At 41.3% G+C, this 20,983-nt stretch overlaps 1 long non-coding RNA gene across 1 annotated transcript; it reads right to left on the bottom strand.

Annotated features, from left to right (window-relative positions):
* Positions 1–4,072: 4,072 nt before the first annotated feature.
* LOC137851798 (uncharacterized) lies at positions 4,073–20,710 on the bottom strand. Its single transcript, XR_011093483.1, has 3 exons — positions 20,639–20,710; positions 7,988–8,076; positions 4,073–5,893 (listed from the first exon to the last, which is right to left on the bottom strand). It is a non-coding gene; the product is annotated as an uncharacterized lncRNA (long non-coding RNA).
* Positions 20,711–20,983: the final 273 nt, after the last annotated feature.

Below are 20,983 nucleotides of genomic sequence, written 5' to 3'. Positions count from 1 at the left end.
ATATTTCTCTCATACTTTTACAGAATGTATGCATCATTGCCCAACACTGCCTCAATGCAAGATTTCGTGTTTCATTTATGCTGTTTAATAGTCTGTATGTATTTTGTGTAAATGGTTACAAATCTGCAAATTTCATTCAAAATGAAGTCTCGCTATAGTTTGCTTAGCTGAGGGGTATTTTGCTGGGAAGCCAGAAGAGTAAGGGTGACAGCCTGCTCCAAATTGGAACGATAGAATTGTTTGGATTGGAAGAGAACTTAAAGATCATCTAATTCCAACCAAAAGGTTGTTGTCCCTTTTGTTCTACAAAAAGGAAACACAGACACCACTATTTTCTAGTTTCTTCACTCCGCTTTGCTGGCGATATTGAAAAACATGGTGACAGTCTTTAAGGTGTCCAGATATATACGCTTGGGCCAGTAACATGGCTTCAACAGTACCAAAGTGAACAATGCAATTAAAAGAGCACTTGATTATTAAAAGTTGAAAAATGCAAACTTGTCAGTAGGTATTTAGATGCTACCTGTGTTGCGTGTAAGGATGGGTCAAGGATTTTTTAAATTTGATTTCTAAGGAGACAAAGTCACAGAACTTGCAGCTACATTTGCATTCGTGGTGCAGTTGTTACTGCAAACAATACCTGCCTTGTAAAGGGGTCCCTGTTGACAATGGCAGGTCTGAATAAACAGTCAGCTGGCACATTGGTTTCATTTAGCTCAAGTTTACATGCCTTGTCATGTTCCTCCAGCTGTCATTTGTCACTAGGCTTTGTACAAGATCAAACATCATTTCCCCTCAAACTGTACCCACATTTCTTTCTTAGGAGAAGATGAAAAAAAGGGGGAGAGGGAGGGATGGGGGGAGGACAGAATCCTCAGTTCTTCTGTAGGGCACTCCATCTTTGCATGGAAGAGCCAGCATGAAGTCTTTTGTCCCAAGATCAAGAGCTGAGCCCTGCTGTGCTGTGGTTTCCCAGGCAGCTCTTGCAGCAGAGGAGCCTCACTCAGAGGCATCACACTGAAGCCAGAGCCCTAAAGCAAAAGGCAGCCAGACAAGAGGGTTGTTTCAGTAGCACGTAGCTGGCCACAGAGCCTTGGTGCTACTGACGTATCTGCAAGCCAAGGAGTTGTCAGAAATCATTTGTTTTCAGCTTTCCCTGACCTTAAAGATATATAGAAATTTCTGTGCTCGTGCTGGGCGCTTGCTCATGCTCTACAGAGGGACAGGGCAATTCAGGGCTGGGCACGGCAGGCAGCTTCACGTGTGCACAAAGGGCATGTACATGCAGATATACACAGAAAAATAAACTATCTAAGAGCTTTGGCATAAAAGTCATGTAAAGAAAATCCCATCCACTGAGCAACATATTTATAAATGTGATCCAGAAACTGACCCTAACACAAAGCAAACCTTGAGTTTAGGCTGCGTGCTTGTGCTCAGTGCCTGATGAGGAGTGGTAGGACACTGTCATTGCCCACCCCCCACACCAGCACAAACACTGCCCTTGGCTTGGTCTGCTTGCAGATTAAAAAGATGACTTTAGGGGAGAGTGACCTTGGCTTCATTGAAATTCCCCACTTGCTATTAAGAATCCAGCATGGGTTTGCAGGAATAGCAGGAACCATATGGGAGAGCACTAGGATTGGGGACAGTGGAGCTACAGCTGCAAAGGTCAGTACTGCTCTGTGGGGAGTGCCTGAGCCACATGTGTGTGACTCCAGCCCCCCGGCTAAACAGTGCCAAAGAGCTCAGCAGTCTGGGGAGAAAAAACCCTCTCCTTCCTTCCCTGCTTGCGTACAGCCTTGGCCCCCCAAGATCATGTCTGCTGCAGGGAGCATTTAACCAGCAAGAGCACCTGGGAGTCAGGCTGTGTGTGTTTGTTTTTACAAGGAGGAGCAAGGGGTTAAACAACAAACCAGAAAGGGAAAAGCAGACGATAAGCTGGTTTTGTGGCCTTGTCTGCTCTCCTGTACCTCTCCGAGAGTGCTGCAACACCCCGGGTCCCAGCCCCTCCAGCCTAACTTCCTTTTACTGAGGGGTATTGTTAAGCAAATCACGTACACTTTCCCTGTTAAAATCCCATTGAACAAGCTCTAACACCATGCAGACTGAGGGGTGGGTTTCACACCCCATGAACACAGTGCTCAGCCACCAGCAGGCTTGGGGTGCTACACAAGTAACCCCACAGTGGCCTGCTGCCACCCCATCACCATGTGCCACCACCAGCACCCAGTGCCCCATGCACACCAGCACAAGTGGAACCTGGAGGTGGGTTTATCCATACAAACTGTTTGTGATTTTTCACCCACAGCATCAACTGGCTACAAAGGTGGTTGTTAAACAGCACCGAAACTTTCATTTTTATACCTTAGGGGCATGCATTTTCCTGCCCCATACATCCAAACATTAATGAAATGGCTGGAGCCCTGCAAAGAGTGAAAGCCATGCAGCCTAGCCCTGTAGGACAAACTGCCCCTGACATGGAATGCTAGAAAATCCCAAGATAAATCCATGAAAGTAGCCTTCGAGCAGGATTTAGTGCCACAGACTCTGTTCATCCTTAGATGTTATTGCCTCTGAGCAGGATGAGTATCAACACAGGGGGTGGCGGACCTTTGTCATGCAGCAGGAATGTTAACATCCTCCAGATTTAAATGGCACCATCTGAAGAGCAGTTCATGTTCTGAAATTAATTTTTCATGTGTACATCATGGGGCCCTAATAAAAACGTAAAAAAATAAAAAATAAAATACACCATCTTTGTTGTCCTCCAATCCTAACAGGACTCTCTTGGCATTTTTCTTCACTGTTGTTTGTAGACAACAAGGTTGCTCTTAATGTTGTTGTTTGTAGACAATGTTAATGTTATATTACCAGTCTCACAAAATAGATAAAAAGACAAAAACAAAAGGCAAAACAAAACAGAAAAAATATTATTTTTGATAATGGGAAAAAAAAAAAAAAAAAAAAAAAAAAACAGAAATGTGCCAGGAAACAATATAAAAATTAGCAGGGACTTTTGATGTTTTCTTTTCCCTCCTTCTTCATTCTTGACTGAATTATAGGGCGTAGCACAGTATTTTCAAAGCATCTTTCACAAACTTTATTTAGTTCAGTGATTCACACTTCCCAAGCAAGGTTAACCAAAGGGAGGGATGTTTCTCCATTTGCCCCTAGCTATTCCCCAACTTTCAGCTAAAATGTATCACATTGTTAAAAATAATTGTCAAAAAGGAACCTTTCCTGATCTCTTCCAATTGCATTGTTTTTTTCCAACAATGCTCAGGATGGTTCATTGCTTACTAATTTTAGAAAGCGATTTGAGTACTTCACTCAATCCAAAGCCTCTTGCATAACACAGATGTACATAGTTAAGACTGAGAACATTATGGTCATTGCCCAACAGACTTTGTCTCCTTCTTCCTAACACACACCTCCAGTCTGCAAAAGCAAGAAGTTATCTAAGTAAGTCAGCTGACTTTCTCTCCTAAACAAAGTAAACTCCCCAGAAAAAGCTGGAGCTGAGCCTGCACAGACTCCACCTCAGCCTCCATGTTCTAGCAACCCACCTGAGAAGCACAGTGAAGCATGTCCCAAGCACAGAATGCTTGGGACATGCTTTACTGTGATCATCAGGACAAGTGTGATCTCTGAACAACTTCTCATCCTTTCTGGCTATGCAATAGAGAGAACAACATCAACTATGTCAGGGCTCCAGCATAGTGAAAAAAAACATACATTGAGGGTGGGGGGTACTCCATACTCAGTTAAAGCAACAAATGGATAGGGTGTAACAGTCAAAGTAGCCAGTTGGGATCAGCAGCAGTAAGAAAAGAGAGGTCTGAAGAAATGCAGAATCTTTTCAAAGAGTATCTGACTATTCGGGGGAAAAATAAATTAATAAAAAATCAGTGGTGGAAAGTTTTACTCCGTCCTGCTTCCGTTTCATCAGCTTCAAGAGCAGCTCCTGCTGTCTCCAATAGAAACAATTTAAGGTCAGATTTGTTTGAAGGGAACAGAGAGGAGAGCCTCTGGTTTCTTTCCAAGAAGCAGTTTATTTTAGATTCACAAAAGGTCAGGAAGAATAAATTGCAATGGATACTCTTCCTGTGTAGCCAAACATATTTCCAAGCAGAAACACAATGTTATAAAGAAACAAACAAGTAAATACAAGAAGGTTGAAGAAAACCCCAACCCTAAAATCTTTCAGACTGTGGAATGGTATCGCTCTTACACATGCTCAAGGAATAAAATTGCATTTACAACAACAGTGGAACAAAATGGTGGCTGTGACTTACATAAGTGCAGGTCTCTTTTAGGGGATGGTTACGCATCAGAATGAATACCCTAGCGCTGAATGAAACTCTGCCAGCATGGCTTTGTCTCGATCATCTATTTTAGGCTCGCATACAACACAGGAAATCACGTATCAGCCAGAAAACCCGTAATTCTGCAGGAGAATGCTGAACGTGTACGATAATATATGCTGTCTGTTACCTACAGGATGTGAGGAGGTTTATTTAGGTCCTTCATCCCCATTCTGCATGCTCTAACAGCAGCACATTTAGATGCTTGGATGCTTTTATTCCTACATGGCTTTCTCCAAACACGTATGTGCAGCTCCATTTCACCAAGTGATGGAGAAAAATGCAAAGAACTAACTGGAGGTTGCTAATCTACATAGATCATAAACCAAGAATATCATTTGTGTGGGTGCAATCCACAATTAGATGTTGAGAATATTATACATTTAACAAAAATTAATGAGATGCAGATCCTGTAAAGGGAAGAAACTACTGGATAGGTTTATAATATTGTCTGTTGATATCCCAAGTACTTAGAAAGCCTACTAGGACTCGCAAATAACATTGTTGTCTCTCCAGAGCACATTTTTTTCACCTGTGCCTAAACCTGAGCTGGATATTGACTTGATTCCCTAAGGAACCCTGTCCAGACTTTTACGAAGGAAGCCTACTGTCTGCCTAGGAGGCCAGATCCCTTCTGCTCCAAGCACTGGGAGACATGGCTCCAGAGCTGGGATTTCTCCATCCTACATACACATCCATAGCACAGCAGTAACAACCTGCTGAGTTTTTAAGAAATAGTGGCATTTTTGTATAATTGCTGTGATCAGTGATGCCTTATGTTAATCAAATGACACCAACATAAAATGATGGGCTGCTGGAGGACTAGAAAGCAACTTACCCTCAGCTGTTTCTGACATGTTTGTGTGCACAGCACAGTTTACCATTAAAAAAGGGCAAATAGTGACCTATCTCCAATTTGGGGCTGAGTCCCTTAAGTAATAAATTGAAAGCTAATGTCTAAACAAAGAGACACAACTACAAATTCAGTTTGACACTCTCCAGGAAAAGGGTTATTAGGCAGCAGAGGCCAGATGATCTTCATCTGTCCCTTAGGAGATTTCTGCTGTACTTTAATGACCACTAAAGATATTATTCATTTTAGTCACCCCAGTTCCTAACAACACACCAGTGTGAAAAATTCAGACCAGTTACTGGATATAGGTGCATAATAGCTCTACATGTGCCTTGTTTCCCCCCAGTCTTCACCCCTCCTTGTGAACCATCGCTCAGAAGCACAGCCAGAGGCCACGCAACCTGCCATGCAGCAAAGGATGCATTTTGCCCACCACGTCCCAGGGCTAGGAAAGGCTGGGGCACCATGGCACAGCCTGGGGAGTGGGAGGGGATCTGCAGCACACCACTGGCTTTCCTTCAGGGTTAAATCATAGGAATCAGCATGGCCATGGTATCCCAGACCACCAACAGATTCTCCACCATCATTTAGGAATGATGGATGTGAAATACTGCTGGAGGATTTCATAAAACCCTCTCCTTGCCTCTTCTCTCCAAAATCCTGGGGCATAATCCTAAGGAACAAAATAGGATTTCAACAGGTAGTCCAAGTGTGATTCAGCTGTGCAACTTTTCCTTTTTGAAGATAAATCTTCTGCTTTGAAGATAAATCATCAGTTTCTGAACTTCTAGATGGCTGGAAACACACATTATCCTTCACTTTGGAAGACTACTTACTATCTTCTCCACCCCCTGAGGTTTTCTGTCAACAGTGATAACTTCCATCCAGGATGAGAACTATTAGAAAGCATTAAAAGTGTTTCCACTTAACTGTAACCAAGTTATTTTTTTTAGGAACTCATAAAACCCAAGCTTCTTCTTCCATTATATTCTCCCTGCAAAAGTCAGTAATGTTTCCAGATAGACAGGAAAACAGTTCTACCCCGAGGAAAAGACATTTGAAAGAGACTTACATGCCCTGAAGAGAATTCAAAGGCAACAATCAGCAATCAGTGGTATAAAGAAAACATGGAAACAACATTTACATTAACAATACATATTCTAGAGCTGGAAAAAAAAAATCTGCTGAAAAGAAATGCAGAAAGGGATGGGAGTTTACCGACTACCAATTTAATGGAGTCACAGTGACGGAATAAGTGCCTCATCCATAACTGATGGTCTCATTTTAGGAAATGTCCAGACACTTTTTTCTGTCCAGTTACATAGTTCTTATGTCTTTCCCCTGCTTCCTCCTTGTTTTAAATTAGGAACCTACATGGTCAACTGCCAGAATGAACGGAAAATGCTTGTTCATTCCAGAGCACACAGCTGTATGCAAATATTCCCACTAAAATCCCACTGTAACCTCTCTGCAGTCCTGTAGGCTGCTGCATTCAGTCCATTCTGGACTGTAAAAATCTAATGAGAAAATGCTCCCACAAACTGTGCTTGACCCAAAAGTAGGAGAGCACAGTTAACTGCATGAACTTTTAGCTTCTAAAATGCAGGACACACTGGCAGATGCCATTGCTTCTGACAAAGCCCATCCTCAAACAGCAGCAAGTGTACACGATTCTCATGGATACATGCTGTAGGGACAGGTGAACAGTTGGTATTGTGTCTATCATTGACATCTAATAACAGCACACTCAGTTGTTCATCCCCATAGGTCAAGGAAGGCATAGTGACCAAGTTCAGATGAAGACAGGCTGTTTAATGGGCTGAAAATTTAAAGGTGGTGAGCTTCTTCAGAAGTGATGGGCTGAATGAAGACCTTATGCATCAATGGCATCCTCTTGAGTGGGTGGCTTTGATGTTTAACATGAGCTGGGAAGCAAAGGCAGGCAGCTCTGGATGGAGAGGGACAGTCCTTGCTGGACCCCACAGCTCTCAGAGAGATTCAGGATTATCCTCCATCAAAACTAGAAGCTTGCTTTTCCTCTCCTCCCTGCCTTTATTTTTATCTGCAGGCACTTTCAGAGCAATAGGTATGTAGGCTAAGCAATTCCCACTAGCACAATTGCACCTACAGCTGTTTTTTAGTCAGCCTGCCTTGCTGTCATACAACTGAGAAGCAGTTCACACATGGGAACTGCTTATTAAGGTACAAAATGTGTCACTCAATACCCTGCCTGATTCAGTGAGAAAATTTAAGCATATATTTAATTACCAGCATGTTTTGACTATTTGCTTGCAGAAAAGTGTCACAAATGTAAGTGCCTTGCACATTTCAGTGCAGCAGTACAAAAAGCATTGTGCGATCTCAAATAAAATTGTCAAAATTAAGGTTTAGATTTTAAAAGCCTATCCAGAGGTGGGCTTGATGAGAAAAAAAGGGTTGCCATGCCTAAATGAGCACATCTGGCCAACTTTATTTTTAACAGGACAAAGACCCTTTTCTCTGAGGCCAAGATATTATGTCTTTAATCTTTTTCCATATTCCTCATGCTTATCGCTTATGGGTGTATCATAAAGATGTCTTTATCACTTCTTCCTTTTGATTAAAGACTCTGAGTAATGCTAGCCAATATCAATAACGATGCCCTAAAAATAACATTAGCAGTACACTAGAACCTTGCAGGGAGCACAACATTAATCCCAATAGTACCTCTCCTACAGATCACTTCAGCTCTTTGAAAAGACAATGAAGAGCAAGGCTTTTCAATTACCTTACGTTTGGAATTTCGCTTGTCTTAGAGAGAGAAACCCTCGGTGATCTCTTCTTCATTACTCAGATATTATGCAAGCAGGTTGAGGGCTGAGAGAGAAAAAATAATTTGGCTGAAAACCTTATCCCAAACAGAAACCAAATGTCAGCCACTTTTGAAGTACCATAAACTTTTAAAACATGAGTCTAAGGAAACATGGAAAGTAATTAGTCTTACCTCACATTCAGTGTCCACAAAACCAAAAATTATCCCCACAGGTATGTGCATATACACACATTTGGACAGAAATATACCTCAATCACATTTTTGACCTATGTATATCAGCCATGTGAAAGGTGAGACTACAGCTAAACCCTCCAAAAATTCCCATAAAAGGCATTGATTACCAACCAGCCAATTTATTATATACAATTGGTATGTATATAGGACACAATGATAATAAGGACACTTTGTGGTCCTAAAGGAAATAACAATTGTGGGAAATCATTTTAACAGTGCTCAGAAGGATTACAAAATCCCAGTTTCGTGTCATTCTACAGCAGACTAATGATTTCCCATAAATTATAACAGATTTCAAGGGAAAACAATTAATGGTCACAGAATCAAAGACATATGAAAGCTTTCAGATTTAAAGTGACATTTCTCATTTAAAAACAGCTGTTTTTAATTAACTTCTTCCTGAGACCACTGAAGGTACATTTCCCCCTCTACAATGGAGAGACCATCTACACTCAAGAAGATTGCAAAGCTGTTATCTATGACAGCAAAATTATTAGTAAACTGGCCAAATACTCTTTAAAAGAATAAAATGTGGTAAACGGTCCAAAGATTACATTTCTACATTTCTGTCTTTCACTGTCACAATCAACTGCTGAAGAAAAGCCAAACTATAATGATACTCTTATTGCAAACATCCCCAGCACAACCATCAGACCAAAACCCTGCCTCAGCTACTGAAGGGTGAGGCTCTGCATTACTCATGTTGCGTGAGAATTTTCCTTTTACTAACTTAACATCTTGGTCTCATACCTCATTAATGCTCTCCAAGCAGGTAGCAACCAATAAAAGGACTTTTTTTCAGGGAGTTGGTTTGTCAGTGTTTTATGCATGTCTTGAAATAACTAGCAACTTATTTGTGCGTGTACATGTCTAGACAGGTGACTGAAAAAAATGTCCTTGTATTCATAAAACATGTCACAGATTATGTTTTTCTACAGAGACTTAAGAACCCAAGACAAAAACATTACTAAAGTTGACCAGATGCTGAGAATTATTCTGATTTTGAACATGTTCAAGCAAGACAAAGAGATGTCTGACCTGCTTTTGATCATTCATTTTCACAAAATACTTCAGCCAGGCATTTGAGATGCATGCGCTGTTGGTTTCTTTGAGCAGTTACAAATCAAAACATGTGCAGAGCTGAAATGCAATCAGTTATGTGGAGGTTACTAAAATGTCCTGGGCTGGAATCTCTTCAACCAAACTGCTTAAGACTTCTGTGTATAAGTTCGCATGGGGTGTATTGGAAGTTGGATTTGATTCATGGTCAAGATTGCCAGCAAATCTGCTTGATGCCTGTGATTTTCCTTTTTTTTTTTTTTTTTTTTAAACCTGTTAATGACATTGGGCTCTGTACATCTAGTTATGTTAATGAAACAATCACTCGTAAAAATAAAAATAATAGAAATAAAACCCAGGACGTAACTGAGCATATACTATTCTGTTACATGATTTGCCTTCTTCGCAATGAAGTAAGGGGGGAGGTCAGAATTTTGAGTCAACATCCTAGCTAAACACAAGGTATTTGTTTCCAGAACTCCCAAATTTCTGGGGCACAGGGCCTAAACCCAGATGTCCAGAGGCAAGCACTTACTTTCAGTGCTCCGTAACTGAATAATGAGTTCATTGGTCCTGCAGAAGGGCCGATGCTCCATAGACATTCCCGTGCTCCTTACAGTTCCTGAAGCCACAGATTGCACTCTTTAAGCCATACCTCCTACCTGAAAATCGCAGCTATAGATTGCAGCAATAGCACACTATTTAAGGTGAGGTGAGATAGTGAAACAAAATTAACGATGCAGGATGAAAAAATCTCTGATCTGTCTACCATAAATCTTTGTATGTTCTATCCTAGAAAGAAAAAGGAAACCTTTTAAAATACTACCAGAACCTCTTCCAGTACATAAATAAAATTACATTGTGTTACTGATAATGAGCTACAGTGCAGCGGTACTTTTTTTCCCCTCCACACTTAATTCATTCCTTTAAACCCTGTCTGCCCAGCATATGGAAAGCTAGTAGAGTTCTTGATCTTCTCTCGAGTATCCATAGGACCACACATTGGCGCCTGCCTGGAAGTTTATTGTAAAATTTGTTGCCAATTAGATTTCACATGGGCAGCAGAAATCAGTGCAAGAAGAAAACCTTCCTTTTCAGAGCACACAATGCTTATCCTGCTTCAGATCCAGTCCAGACTCCAGTTCACAGAGACCTGGGGATAGTATAAGGAGTATTCTTGTGCTTTTACAACCCCCATGCTGTGAAAGACGTGCAATTCCTCCTTTAATGAGGGAGACAGTTGTTTGATTTATAGCTTTTGAAAATATCTTCTTGTTAAATAAGATATATTTGTAGTTCCAGACAGAAGTGAGCTGTTTATAGCAAGGAGTCAGCCCATTTCAAGAACGAGACCTGAAGACCTCACAGATGAGAGACACCCCCTATATCCTGTAAGCAAGCATCTCTTCAAAGTTGCTGACAGACTCCCTGGAATTTTGGATGCTACAAAATACAAATATCATAAAGTAGCCTTGTCTTCAACTGACCAGCAGATTCCATCCTTTCTTCATGTCTGTGGACTTAGCATCGTGAAGTGGACCTTCACCATTTCTAACTGAAGGGTTGTTGCGCTCCAGGCACCTTGAGATGCTTATTAGGAAAAAGGATGATGCTTCATGACTTGAGCAGAAGTATCTCTGCCAACCCAGTTGATACAGTTCTTTGGGAGTCTGTCACATGGGTGCTCCATCTCCCAGATGGGCTTCCTGCTGGATGGGAAGTGCTTGCTGCAGAGCCCAATTCTCATGTGCAAGAAAGAGCAGCTCAAGCACCTGAGGTAGCCTTACTGAGTGACCCTTGAGAATGACTAAAGTGAAGATGGAAGTGGGCAGCTACCTAGAAGCAGATCTTTAGGGCCTGAATACGTGGTGTTGATGTGGAAAGGCTCTCAGCACCAGAACCCTTCAACATAAGAAATTAGGAAGTAACCCAATCATGTCATGAGTAGGGCAATGCAAAATCCACTTCTCTTGAGAATGAATCTTGGCTAACCCCCCGTGATCTGCTGCAGTAGACCTGCATGAGTTGCTCACCCTTTCTGTGCCCCATTTCACCCTTCTGCTAAACCAGGATAAAATTTCTTGCTTACCAATTGCCATAGGAAAATAGTATCCTAGAAAAATAGCAAGATAGACTTAACTAAGCTTATAAATTATTTTGATATTCCCAGATGAAAGTTCCCTGTAAGTATAAAGTTTTATTATTATTTCAGCTGCTCCCTTCCACGGTGTTATTGCCAAAAAAAAAAAAAGGCTTTAGGAAAGCCTCAAATTAACCATAATACTTTTCTTGTTAATGACTAGCAAAACATTATACTTTGCACATATGGGACACAATTGCTTAGTTTCATCTCAGCACACTAACATTTAAGAACCAAAGCAAGTATCCATCCATGTCGTGCTCAGACTTAACATAATTTTCTCTCTTGAAGAATATGTTTTGGGGATAATCTGGCTATGCTTGTTTGCAACTTGCATGGTTTCACATACAATTTATGGAGAGACTAACCTGAGGTCAATTATTGTTACTGTCTTGAAGAATTGGTTATAAACTGGGAATAGCTCCTGCTTTAATCATTTCATTTGCTCTACAAAGCAAAATGGAAATAGTTTATAGTGAAAAAAATGTGTTGTCTTCCAGTGTAAGCATCCAATATTAAAAAATTGCAAGATTAGAAATGATAGCTTTCAGCTGTTGCTCAACAAGTAGTCAATGTTTCTTCTCTTCTGGAAAGCCAATACTCCCTCTTCAGGGAAATTTAAGTGGACAAAATCAAAATGGGAGAGTAAGAGAGACTTAACAAGGCTGCAGTCAGGCCTGTGATTCTCTCTGTAGGAGATGTTTAACATCTTGTTCGCTACCCGCAACTGCCACACGTGGGTTGTTCCTGAAGTGGCCACTGTTAATCTATGTTGAAAGATGCCATAGGAAACTTCAGTGAAAGAACTTGATTATGTATATGTAGAACAGCCTTGTCCCAACACCATATCTCAAATGCAAGGTAAACAAAGAAGGATCAACCAAACTCTAATAGAAAGCAGGAGGAGGAATTTTAGAGAAACTTTTACATTTCTGTCTGGAGACTATCCATGAGTTGTGGTTAGAAACAAAAGATTTCTGCAAGGATTTACTAGTATTTTTCAAAACCACATCAGATGGAAAACCCAGAGCCACAGAAACACTGGGGTCAACCCTGAACTTCAATATACCTATGGATTCATGGATTAATGAAAATATGTCTGCAGATATTGTGGCAAAAATTCCTATGTATATGCTAAAATTTAATGTGTAAGTACCTGAAAAAAAGACACAAAAGTGAAGGCTGCAATTCTGTTTTGGTCAGGAAAATGGGATTTCCAACACAAAGGCTTTATTTTGCTTTGAAATGGAGGAGGTGTTTAGTGTGATGAACTTCCAGTAGTTTCCTTGCTAGTCTGGTTGGCAACCCTATCACTTTCCCACAGTTTAATAAAGCTGTTTTAAGGGCCAAATTCCAATCCCAGTCACACTGTGCTCTTCCCTCCCCCGGCCCATGGTGCTGGAAAGAAGATACGCCACGTACCCGGCTGGGACTGAGGACGGTCCAGACTTGGATACCAGAACCCACACAGGGTTAGTCAGAGTCTGGAATTAAGACAGAAAAAACACAGCATCCTCCCACCTCCTCCTGCTGTCACTGTCATGAGAACTTGGGCCACAGTGACATCTTCCTCTGTGCACGTCTCCTTGGATCTATTGAAGCCTTGCTGCTTGAAGTTGTTCCACTTAATTATTTATTTTTTTGCAATGCATCAACTCATCAGCAAGCAGGATGCTCATAACTACCACACACACATATTGGGTGCTAAAAGCAGTCACTGTCCTAAGTCTCTAAATGGATCAAAGTCTTAGAAAATTACTTCTGAAAACCAGCCACCTTCTAAGCAGCATAAGCAGAAAGTTTCTCAGCTTGAACTGTAGGGTTATGAGGTTTTTTGTTGTTGTTGTTTTTTTTTTTTTTTGTCTGCATCTCCTCCACAGTGGTGAGGGCAGAAAGGGAGTGAGGACAAGGGGTGGGGGTAAACTTCCTTACTCATGCAGATGCAGTCTGCAGAAGGCTATATTGCTATATCAGAGGGAACATTGCTGCCTCATGTCTCTGTGTTATGAATAGTTTCAGGGCACATTGGTCTATGTTTAGCACATTAATGCAGCCACAAAATTAGTAAAGGATAGCATTCAGTCTGGCACTTTTGTGAGGTTACTGTTGCACTGCAGAAAGGTTGCAGAGATCCTGGAGGTGACTTCCCAGGTCCCACCATGTGACATGTCCCTAGAGCACTACCAGGAACATCAGAGGGGTCTGCCCATGGCCTGTCATCAAGTTATCCACATGTGAAAATGGGTGCCATCAGAGCAGGAGAGACACAAAACAGATCTGAGTCAGAGCAAAGAAAAAAGGTAGGCGGCTTGTGGCTTGGATTTTGATTTCAGTTGTGCTGACCCCCGAGTACCTTCCACTGAAGCCATCTGGATTGCCCCAAATATCCAGTGACACAAAATTAGATTCTGGCCCAAGACACCTTTCCACTTGTATGTTGCTCTTCTGTCACATCAGTCAGCGAAGAAAGGAACAGCCTCTTTCAGACTTTTATAATTAAATTATTTAATGAGCTCTGAGAGTCTGTTTGGGCTTAAACACCTGCGGCCCAGCTGACTAATACCATGCCGCTCCCCCAGGAACTTGTGATGGGATGGCATTGCCCACGCAAAAATCTGCAGCCTTAACCTCAGCCTCTGCATCCATGGCTGTCATACCTACAGCTTGTCCTCTGCTGCCAAGAAATACAAGTGCTGTCTGAAGTCAGTTCCTTCACATGCTCAGGATTAATAGTGCATCTCTTCAAGCCATGTCCGCTGGCTTTTCCATTGTGTATACTGCAGAGAGAAAGATACTGATGATGCCAGATTCTGCCACCCTCACTTCATCTGAGCAATAAATGACCCCAAGAGTAATCTACGGATGACAGTGAGGTTATCTGAAGAATAAGGAACAGATTTGGGGGGGGGGGGGGAGTGTTACAACAGGACAGAGTTGTTATAATGCCTTTCAAAGTATGAGCCTACAGTAGTACACAAAATAAAAACCTGTATCACAGCCTGGCAAGTTGCTATCACAAGCAACTTGAACTGATAGAATACAACAGGTAGACTGGTAATGCTCCCAGATCTCCAGCCTGTAGGCTTGCATGCTAGGGCTGTCTCCCAGAAAACACACAGCAGTTCACCAAACCCTCACATGACAACTCTTCCACAGCTAAATACAGAACGTATGATTCTTACGGTACATAGCAGTAAAAGCCCTGCTTTGGGGAAAAGACAAATGGTAGAAGTATGGAAAAAAAATGGCAATACAAAATCTACCACATGTTACAGTATCACCATAGCTTCACATTGAGTGTCACACAAGACCTCAGAGGTGCAGTGTTCACTGTGGTAGGAGGCATGTCACAAGTGGATCTGCTGGAAGTATTTTTTTATGCCTGCAACACTCAAACCTTTATGCTGAGTGGCTGAGTCTTTAGCCAGGTGAATGACAGCCTGGTGTTCCTGTCAGCCTCCTTGTCATAGGAAGTACTCACCATCCCCAAAAAAGCCCATGTCATTGGGCTGTACAGAGCAGAAGCTGCTTTGCCTATAGCCGTGTTGCACCTCCATCCCCAAAACACTTGGACAGATGACAGGGTAGCCCCAAACAGCTTCTGATGCCCTATCTGACCTGCCTCACCATTTCCATTAGTAACATGAGAAGCCACAATTTCTGGACACAGAATCATGGAGACATTTTAAGTGACAGCCATTACATTTTTATGTCAAATATGAGCAGACAAGTTAACCAGAAAACAACCCAAACTTGCTTTCACCCTCAGTGGAGATTATTTTTATTTCACAGTCTAAATGAACTCAAAGGCAGCAACTGAGCCCCCTGGCTTTGAGTGACATTACTGTGAATCCAGGGCACTAAGCAAGCTGATCATTTTACAGCCAAGGAACCAAGATCTGTCTTGTTAATATCCCACTTTATATATAATTTCATTGTACTGAATATCAAAAAAACAACAGAAGAAAGGACTCAGACTCTAATGCTCAGACCGCTTCAGCGTGCTTTGAGCTAACTAGAGACAAACACAGCAGGCTGAGGACATCTTTGGGAAAGGTCAGGAAGTATGTTATTTATATAAAGGCAGTGCTGAAGGGAAAAATAGCAGCAGGATGAGAGAAATGGATGGTATCCTGCTGCTAATGGCTGAGCAAAGGGGATAAACATGATGGCATGCTGAAGAAATTTGATGCATACAGTGTTGCCTGCCTAGCAGAGGCCCCAAAATGCAAGTGGACTTTTTAGATAACATGGACAAAGAAGTAGGATTCAAAGTAAGGCAGTAGGAGAAGGATTCTGACTGTGCTCCAAGCAGTAATTAGATGTCCCAGCAAACTTAATCATACATTAAGAGAAGAGGAATTAAGAGCTACTTACTCAAGGATAAACAGAGGAAAAAATAGTAGTCATCCAGAAGACTGTGATCGTACTGCCAGAAAGCAGTCTTCACACTCAGCAATGGCTTATGTGCAGCCAGTTCTTTAAGTGAGCTTCACCAGAGCAATACAATATAACGCTACGTACCTATGTGTAGAGAGACTGTTAGTATTTTACTCTCCCCATACCTTTTGCAGTAAGAGGTAGAACCTAGATCACTGATGCCAGGTGTTAGACCAAACTACAGATTCCGTCAAAGATGAACAATGTCAACAAGCATGTGAGGCACAATGGACCTGGGCTGGCAGATTGCGCTTTTATGGCAGTTACAGCCAGTTCTGTGTGATCATAGACCCTAGCAGTAGCCTGTGTGGGTGTCTAGCACATAGGTATACCTCTTGAAAAGTGAGGTCAACGAGCACACATGGCCCTCAGTCTCTTAGCAGTCTTTTAGGAGATCTTGAAAAAGAAATTGAGGAGAAATTTTTCAAGGTTCTAGATTATTTCACAAGTACCATTTCTCAAAATTTAAGCCTTCAGTCACTGACTTGCAGTGAATCAAATATGTGAATATATTCATTACTTCTTAAGATGGGATCTGCAAATGAACATTGAGAGAATAACAGAATCCATTGAACAAATTAGAATTTGTACCAGAAAATGATCTGCTAACCCAAGAAAAACAGAGAAGCAGTATGAAATTGGTCAACCTGAGTGTTGACATCATTTCTGCATCTGGTGTTTTGGAGCGCACTCTCTCTCAGCTTTCTTGAATCACATCCTTAGAGACAAATAGATATGTTTTTACTTAAGTGACCTATCTAGGAAGCAGAGAAGAAAAGCCAAGCTAAACTAAACCCAGAAAAATATGAAATATTCAAACTGTGTAGAAAGTAGCTATGGCTTGCAGGATTTCAGCATGACTAACAAACAAATCCATTTAGTAAGGCTAATTACATTGTAATGTGCCCTTGTGCTGAACAGAACATGTAGGTTTGGAAATCCTTCTCTTAATGATGCCATATCAGGGATAGCAAGGTACTTTGCCATCAGTAGCAGCCCTACCTGGTTTCACATGCAGCATCCGGCAGCTTGCCAGTCCCTTGTCTCCACACCGCTACAGAGCTGCCTCTAACCACCTGCTGTAGGGCCATGAAGCCCACCCTTTGCTCTACTTCAGCATCCTAAGCCAAAAGGGCTCTGGGGAGCAAAGGTGGCTCATTCATGCACAGGGCAGGGCCTGTTGTGCACGTAGACCTCTGCATGAAGTCAATGGAGACTTTTTGAAATAAAACTGGAACTGTAATCAAGTTCTTTTGGAAGTTATTAAGAATTACATGCCAGAACCCACTAAACAGCCAAATCTTACAACATTTAAATCCTAAGTACAGGAACTACTATAGTATGAACGTTAGAAGTAACAATACATTTTAAAGGCTCAGTAGGTATGATATAAGCATACAGTGCAAAAGAGCTTATCTAGCAAATTCTAGCCCTGATAAACTAATATTTTACTGGAAAAATGACTCCCCAGCCACACTCTTACAAGACACTTCTCTAAAATACAACACCATAACATAAAAATACTTTAAAGGAAACAAACTATTCTCACCAGAAGAAAATGTACCATCCTAAAAGATAACCGCATTGGATTAAGCCTCATGAAAAGGCCAGATTAAGCAGGATAGCACAGGCAAACTGCACTTATGTCCTAGACTTTTTACCCATAAAATCAAAGATGAAATAATGGGAATAGTAAACAAGCTAGAAATTGCTATTTAAACTCATGGTTAGGAGTTTACATGATAGAGTTATATGCCTATTTTTATAGGTATCCTATCTTTATAGATATGAACTGTTCTTTCTTCAGCTAAACTTTTCCACATGTGAAATATTTTGATCAAGTATCATAACTCTTTTCTTTAAAATATCTTGAGCAAGCTTCATAGCGGGGCTTTTCTCTGCAGATATTCTATTTTTAATAGTGTCAAACTTTTACAGAAAAATGGTGATGTCTAATTAAAATACACGCTATCAACAAAAACTTTAAATTTGAGCCAATTGAAACCCATGCAGTAGAACTGGTAGTGAAAACTGCCAAAAGATTACTACTCGTGTTTATTTTATGTTGAAAAAACTAAGGGGGAGAGGTGGGGAAGAGATCCCACCTCGTACAGACTACCAAATCACTGCATGCTGCTCTGTTTATTTTCATGGGCTACTTATGACCTCGGTGACAGACTTAGCTTATGTGGATATACATCCATAAGGCTACCAGTCCTGTGGTTATGTACTTCAGTAATGCAGGTCCCACTAGCTCAGGCACAAAGCTATTTTCTGAAATTTTAGTAGAGGTGCTTAAGATTTCTGACCAACTCCACCAGTGCAGTTTCCCAGTTGCACACAGCTGTGCAAACCAAGCAAGAGGGGTGGAATAAGGCTCTATGGATGGGAAAAGTGCAGGAAATTCTTAAAACTTCATTTTCCACACACACATACAAAACCTAAGAACTAGATACAAGGTGACATACCTTAGACTGTCTTTTGTTTTTGTTGTGGCTTTGTTTGTAGTTGGTTTTGTTTTTGTTTAAACAGAACCTGAAACAAGACCCCACGTTCTCTGTTACAGAGAATTCATTCCTATCCCTCCTACATGTTGTTATTCCCATCTTTACAGTACAGAGAGATTGCACTGCTACAAGTATCCCAGTTTAGAGAATGGTTTCACAATGTAATCCAGATATTTAGAAAAAGCTCCTCTCTTGATCATGGAGCCGACAAACTTCAGAACAGGTTGGAAGCCCTTTTTGTTCCTTTCATCCTCAAAGCAACAGTTCAGAGCACATCGTTAACCTGATGTTCCTTCTTCTAGATTTCATTGGAAGATGACCTTGGATGAACCCCAAAGCTTGCCTGTTTTATTGGCTTCTCCCTGTCAGTGCTCTTGATTGTTCTAATGAAAGGAGAAGGGGAAAAATATACACCTCCCTCCAAACTACAGCTCACATAGGAGGCCTTTGAAGGGATTTAAGAGAGCATTGCACACCACTAGCAAATAGTTACTGTTAGTGAAAATTAGCTGTAACGACTCTACATTACAACAGGCATTGATCCTTTACTAAATGACACCAGGGACTGCCTGGAAAGTTTGCAATTTATATTGATATATTTTTTTACCACTTAAAACACTTCTAATATAGGCCCAGATACTTTCTGACATAGCCACCCATAGCACTTAAATAACTTGGGATACGAAATGCCACAGTAAGTTCACAGAGTGAACAAGTTTCCTAGCAATAGTCAGGTCACCAAAACAATTTACTTAGGAGTCAGCAAGTTCCCTCATCAGGTGAGCTGGTGACTCTCATCTAGAAACACTGGAATAGTTACTTGAATAGTTTTCTGTGTCACTGAATGTTTTGTGATTGTCCACTACAGATGGTAAAAACTCTTCCAGGCTGCTCTCATCGCACTGGGGAACCTCCACAGAAGAGGGCAGGCAGTGACTTCATCTCAGCCTTGTACCATAGACAACACAGAAGAATAAATTAATCCCCTACTATAGAGCAGATTTATGGAAACCCCAACATACCTGTTGTATTTAATTCCTGGTAGAATTAATCTGAGCACAACATCCTTGCAGACTGGCTGCCAGGGCTTAGCATACTTTGTATTAAGCTCTACTTGTGTTTCCTGCAGCACATACTGAGCTCTTATCTCCCTTGGATTCTCTAGGGACAGACTCCTGGAACAGCTCCTAAAGCTGGTGCGTCACCACTAATATCACTTGTTTTCTTTTAATAGGTGTGGAGACAGCCACAGGGGATCCATAATTCTGTGCCTGACTCCAGCATTGTCTCTTTTGCATGTGTAGCTTGTGATGCCAAAAATGATAGCAAGAGATCAATCCCACCCCAGTACTAGCCAACATACAGATAATTTCATACTCATTGCCAGCCCTGAGTGGACAGAAGCTTTTGTCAGTCCTCTTCATTTTGTCAGAAATAATTTTACACAGAAGAAAAGCCCCAGTTTCCCAAGACTACATAGGAAAAGAGCTGAATTAAATTGAAGAAATTAAATCAACTTGTTGGTGCACAGCTTATTTCATGAAAGTGCAGCTCATGTTGGAAGTGTTTCTCACAGAGGCCAGTTTTCAAGAGCTGAGCTCTGATGGGCTTCAACTGAGAATTCAGGCTAACCAAGGGCACAGAGGTAGCTTCCACTTGCCTTGCACAGTCTGAGAAGTGTTTAACAGTGTTGAGAAAAAAAAAAAAAAAAAAAATTCAAGATACTGCCAGAAAAAGCAACACTTATCTACAGATGTTTTACTGAAGTTCAGAAGTAGCAACCTAATGTGATGTTTTATCTTAGTCAGGAGAGAACAGTCTCAGTGCACCCTGTAGTCTTTCTAAAGCTAGTAGCTTTCTAAAGCTAGTTCTCCTCTTCAACAAGGAGAACCTTACTTAAATGGAAGGTGACACTGCTGCACAACTGCACAGCCCTGCGTTTCAAACTACAGCTCAAACCACACTGAAAGTCAGCATTAACCAAAGAATACCCCCTTTCTTTCCCAAGAATGAGACTTTTGTAGCATCTAGCGTTGTTATTCATCCTATGACTATCACAGCACAGTCTTAGAGGTATACATACACACTCTGTAATCTATTTGTTCACTCCTAAGCAGCAAAGTTCCCCCACATAAAGAGCTACAGAAGAAAAACTTCCAGTAGTGGTAGAGAAGCAGCACGAGGTACGTGCAAGAGCTATATCCATAGAGCTATATTAAGACTTACTCTTTTAAATTATATCCTGCAGGGGTAAGTACTCACAGCCCACACCAAGATCTTCCTTACCAGACTTTTAACTAATGAGCAGGTTGTCTAGCAATTTATCACCTGCTAGCAATTTATCACCTGGCCACCATCCCCAGCTCATCAGCACATACATAAGGAAGCACAAAATAGAGGTGACTGCAAAACCTTTTGAAAGGTCAGTCCTTTGGATAAGAGGCTTCCTGAGACAAATAACTTAACATCTAGGAGGGACAGCTGGAGTCACAGCTGTAGCTGTTGAATGAAAAACAACTTCCAACTCATGCCATTTAGGAAAAATCACAATCCTCGGAAGTGTTTTATGCA

This window comes from Anas acuta, chromosome 2 (genome assembly GCF_963932015.1).
Source record: "Anas acuta chromosome 2, bAnaAcu1.1, whole genome shotgun sequence".
NCBI classification, from domain to species: Eukaryota; Metazoa; Chordata; class Aves; order Anseriformes; family Anatidae; genus Anas; species Anas acuta.
Note: the sequence above shows the minus strand (reverse complement) of the source record. Positions and strands in the feature narration are given on the sequence as shown.